This window comes from Papilio machaon, chromosome 29 (genome assembly GCF_912999745.1).
Source record: "Papilio machaon chromosome 29, ilPapMach1.1, whole genome shotgun sequence".
Taxonomy (NCBI): domain Eukaryota; kingdom Metazoa; phylum Arthropoda; class Insecta; order Lepidoptera; family Papilionidae; genus Papilio; species Papilio machaon.
The window spans coordinates 4,212,501-4,217,500 of NC_060014.1; the positions used below are offsets into that span (position 1 = coordinate 4,212,501).

The window sequence follows — 5,000 nt, forward strand, 5'->3', positions numbered from 1 at the left end:
GTACGTGTACGTCGTACGTCGTACGGGGTGGTAGGTAGCTCGTATTAAAAACTTCCTTTTTTTTTATAGTAGTCGTTCGTCCTTCCATTTTCGTTCCATTTCAAATATAATATAAAAGATATCCTACATATGAATGACTATGTATGTATGTATTTATGTATGTATGTATGTATGTATGTATGTATGTATGTATGTATGTATGTATGTATGTATGTATGTATGTATGTATGTATGTATGTATGTATGACACTGCCGGTGCACGTGCAGCAGACAGACGAGGAAAATGACACCGCATTAGACATACATACGAGTAGCTTCCCTCATAGTCAACTTAATAATGATGAAAAATGTTTCGTTTCGGTTCTTATTAACTTTATAACTGCATGCAACAACAACAAAATATTAACTGACTATATATTCGTTTTAATACTTACTTAGCTTAGTAGTAAGCGATGATTCTGTTCTGGATTTAAAAAAAAAAAAAAAAAAAAAAAAAATAATAATAATAATAATAATAATAATAAAACACAAAAAATATTGATAATAATAACAATAATAACAACAATACGTGTAAACACTTTCCGGTGTCACGTCAATTGTGGTATACGCCAATACGTGAACACCCCATTGTTTAATGATGCGTGGTTGACATGTCACCATCATTGCTACTATTGTAGACTGGATGCGAGAGGCGTCTGTCAGTGATGTAATGAAACAGTGTGTGGTGTTTGTAGAGTTGTGTTGTGTGGTGTGTCTGCTGTTGTCGTTTGATTTTTACAAAGTAAAATTTGTAGAGTTTGTGTGTAGTGTATATAGAGTATTAAAAAATAAACGCGCGCAACTATTTTTTATTTTAATAAAATAGTAGTGTTGTGTTTGTTGTTTTAATATTTTTACACAGCAAAAACACGCGACGACGACGACGACGACACACACCACACAACGAAATATCACCACACACGCATAAACTGTGTCAGACTACGTTCCCGTTTATGAATGCGGCAGGACGTTTATAATAGAGTCTGTTATAAAAGAAGTGGCGATTTGTGTTCGGCGCGCGTGTAGATTTCGCAGCGTCGTTAACGCACCAGATCGACCCGTGAATTCTCGTCGCCTCGTGTCGTCGCGTGTGTCGCGTTGAGCTTGTTCTCGGTCACCTCCACCGGAGAGATCGAACAGTCGCTCATTGCCGCTGCGCGGCGACTTCGAGGGACGGTGTATTTTTTTTTTCCAACTATCATTATTATATTATTATTATATTACATATATATTACTTTTGATTCTATTTTATATAGATCAGTAGTAGTGTGTAGTTAGTAGTAGTAGTAGTAGTATTAGTAGTGGTAGTAGCATTTATAAAAAGGTATTTTCGATCTCTCCGAAACCGGACTGATGTCGATATTTTTTCCTCGATAAAGAGAGAGAATCAAATTTATTTACACAGTGTGAAGTATCGAAAATGTCTCGTTGTTGAACATTCACATGAATCGAACGCGCTTTTTGTCCGTTCACTAGCACCGCACCACACACACCACACAGTAGTAGTGTATTGTGTAGTGTAGTAGTGTAGTGTAGAAAAGAAAAATGACCACCGACTGACTGCAGCAGGCAGGCAGGCAGCAAGCAAAACAGCAAAAACCATCGATGCGTTTAAACGTTTAACGTTTTCGCATCGTCGAGTTGTGCGTGTTGTGCGCGTTGTATGCGGCGTGTTTGTGTCAGCTCCCTGGTTGATCCTGCCAGTAGTTATATGCTTGTCTCAAAGATTAAGCCATGCATGTCTCAGTGCAAGCCGTATTAAGGCGATACCGCGAATGGCTCAATATATCAGTTTTGGTTCCTTAGATCTTACCTCGGTTACTTGGATAACTGTGGTAATTCTAGAGCTAATACATGCAATCAGAACTCTGACCAGTGATGGGATGAGTGCTTTTATTAGATCAAAACCAATCGACGGAGGGCCTCGCGTCCGAAGTCGTTAATTTTGATGAATCTGGATAACTTTTGCCGATCGCATGGTCCAGCACCGGCGACGCATCTTTCAAATGTCTGCCTTATCAACTTTCGATGGTAGTTTCTGCGACTACCATGGTTGTCACGGGTAACGGGGAATCAGGGTTCGATTCCGGAGAGGGAGCCTGAGAAACGGCTACCACATCCAAGGAAGGCAGCAGGCGCGCAAATTACCCACTCCCGGCACGGGGAGGTAGTGACGAAAAATAACGATACGGGACTCTTACGAGGCCTCGTAATCGGAATGAGTACACTTTAAATATTTTAACGAGGAACAATTGGAGGGCAAGTCTGGTGCCAGCAGCCGCGGTAACTCCAGCTCCAATAGCGTATACTAAAATTGTTGCGGTTAAAAAGCTCGTAGTTGCATTTGTGCGCCGCGCTGTCGGTGCACCGCATCCGCGGTGATACTGACACGTCTGCGGAGCATATCGTCGGTGAGCCGTCGGTAATACGGCGGTTCAATATCAAAATCCTATCGCGGTGCTCTTCGGTGAGTGTCGAGATGGGCCGACAATTTTACTTTGAACAAATTAGAGTGCTCAAAGCGGGCTCAAAATTGTGCTTGAATATTTCGTGCATGGAATAATAGAATATGATCTCGGTTCTATTTTGTTGGTTTTCAGAACTCCGAGGTAATGATTAATAGGGATAACTGGGGGCATTCGTATTGCGACGTTAGAGGTGAAATTCTTGGATCGTCGCAAGACGAACATCAGCGAAAGCATTTGCCAAAGGTGTTTTCATCAATCAAGAACGAAAGTTAGAGGTTCGAAGGCGATTAGATACCGCCCTAGTTCTAACCGTAAATATGTCATCTAGCGATCCGCCGACGTTACTACTATGGCTCGGCGGGCAGCTTCCGGGAAACCAAAGATTTTGGACTCCGGGGGGAGTATGGTTGCAAAGCTGAAACTTAAAGGAATTGACGGAAGGGCACCACCAGGAGTGGAGCCTGCGGCTTAATTTGACTCAACACGGGAAATCTCACCAGGCCCGGACACCGGAAGGATTGACAGATTAACAGCTCTTTCTTGATTCGGTGGGTGGTGGTGCATGGCCGTTCTTAGTTGGTGGAGCGATTTGTCTGGTTAATTCCGGTAACGAACGAGACTCTAGCCTGCTAAATAGGCGTCGTCATTTATGTGTGCGTGGCTTCGGTCGCGCAACTCACTGGCGACGTATTAAAATTCTTCTTAGAGGGACCGGCGGCTTCGAGCCGCACGAGATTGAGCAATAACAGGTCTGTGATGCCCTTAGATGTCCTGGGCCGCACGCGCGCTACACTGAAGGAATCAGCATGTTCTCCCTGGCCTAGAGGCCCGGGCAACCCGTTGAAACTCCTTCGTGCTGGGGATTGGGGTTTGCAATTATCCCCCATAAACGAGGAATTCCTAGTAAGCGCGAGTCATAAGCTCGCGTTGATTACGTCCCTGCCCTTTGTACACACCGCCCGTCGCTACTACCGATTGAATGATTTAGTGAGGTCTTCGGACCGACACGCGGTGGCTTAACGGCCGTCGGCGTCGCTGGGAAGTTGACCAAACTTGATCATTTAGAGGAAGTAAAAGTCGTAACAAGGTTTCCGTAGGGGAACCTGCGGAAGGATCATTAACGTATTACGTATTACTCATATTACGAATAATAATCCACAAAAGAGAGAGCGCCCATCGGGGCACACCAAACGGGGCGACAAAAGAGGGAGTTGTGTGACACTAATCCGGTTGTTGTGTGTCATCTCCCAGTTCCGGTCCGATAATGGTGGGCGCTATACAAAAACAAACAGAAAAATACACCGGTATTAGAAAGTGCGAACGCTATGTCGTCGTCGTGGTGGCGCGCGCGTGTGTGTATAACGCGCGCGCGCGCGCTCCCTTCGCGTGTTCGTTCGCCTTCTAAGATATTTTTTTTTTATTTTTTTTTTTTTTTATATACATACATATATCAAAATATGTAAAACAATTACCCTGGACGGTGGATCACTTGGCTCGCGGGTCGATGAAGAACGCAGTTAACTGCGCGTCATAGTGTGAACTGCAGGACACATTTGAACATCGACATTTCGAACGCACATTGCGGTCCGTGGAGAAATATCCAGGACCACTCCTGTCTGAGGGCCGGCTGTTAAAATATAAAAATCACACTGTTCACTATATATATATATAGCGAACAATTGACGGTTCTCTTATTTTATACATATTCACGCAATGTGTATATATATATGGGTCCGTTTAAATATAACCTCTCAGACACACATATTACACCACCATACGAGCGGAAACCGATCGCGTCGATACGCGTATATATGTTATATACACGTTATATATATACGATATATACCTACGTATGTAAGTATGTATATACGATCGGGGGCGTCCCGGGGACGCGCGACTCTTCGACGTAAAAAATCGACAGAGGGCATGCGCGTCTTCGCACACGGTGACGTAATAAACCCCGTTTCGTGTTATGTATATATATAATATATAATATATGTGTATCGATGTGTGCGTGTTTTCGTGCGTGTGCGTGTGTGTGAGTGTGTATTATATATAATGTAGGCGGACACGACGTCCGAAGAGCGCATCGATGCGACGTTGCTGTGTGTGAAAACACGGCAGCGGAGCGTCGTTGAGCTGACGGATATCGCGTCTGCCTCGATTTTTATCGTTGGCCTCAGATCAGGGAGGATCACCCGCCGAATTTAAGCATATTAGTAAGCGGAGGAAAAGAAACTAACAAGGATTTCCTTAGTAGCGGCGAGCGAACAGGAACGAGCCCAGCACTGAATCCCGCGGTCGTATCGAACGCGGGAGATGTGGTGTTCGGGAGGTTCCGCTTTCTCGTCGTCGATACTCCTGTCCAAGTTCGTCTTGAACGGGGCCGTTTTCCCGTAGAGGGTGCCAGGCCCGTAGCGACGGAGGGCGGCGGCGAGAGGGACACTCCTAAGAGTCGGGTTGCTTGAGAGTGCAGCCCTAAGTGGGTGGTAA

The 5,000-nt window shown here is 44.7% G+C and overlaps 3 non-coding genes across 3 annotated transcripts in view; all 3 read left to right on the plus strand.

Moving 5' to 3' along the window:
- The first annotated feature begins 1,723 nt into the window (after positions 1-1,723).
- On the plus strand, positions 1,724-3,627 carry LOC123722772. Its single transcript, XR_006756581.1, has one exon. It is a non-coding gene; the product is annotated as a small subunit ribosomal RNA (ribosomal RNA).
- A 349-nt stretch (positions 3,628-3,976) lies between these two features.
- LOC123722830 lies at positions 3,977-4,133 on the plus strand. The gene has a single exon (XR_006756633.1). It is a non-coding gene; the product is annotated as a 5.8S ribosomal RNA (ribosomal RNA).
- Positions 4,134-4,681: 548 nt separating this feature from the next.
- Positions 4,682-5,000, plus strand: part of LOC123722780 — a 3,972-nt gene continuing 3,653 nt past the window's right edge. The window contains exon 1 of the ribosomal RNA XR_006756589.1: positions 4,682-5,000. This exon is cut by the window's right edge and continues 3,653 nt beyond it. This is a non-coding gene — a ribosomal RNA (large subunit ribosomal RNA).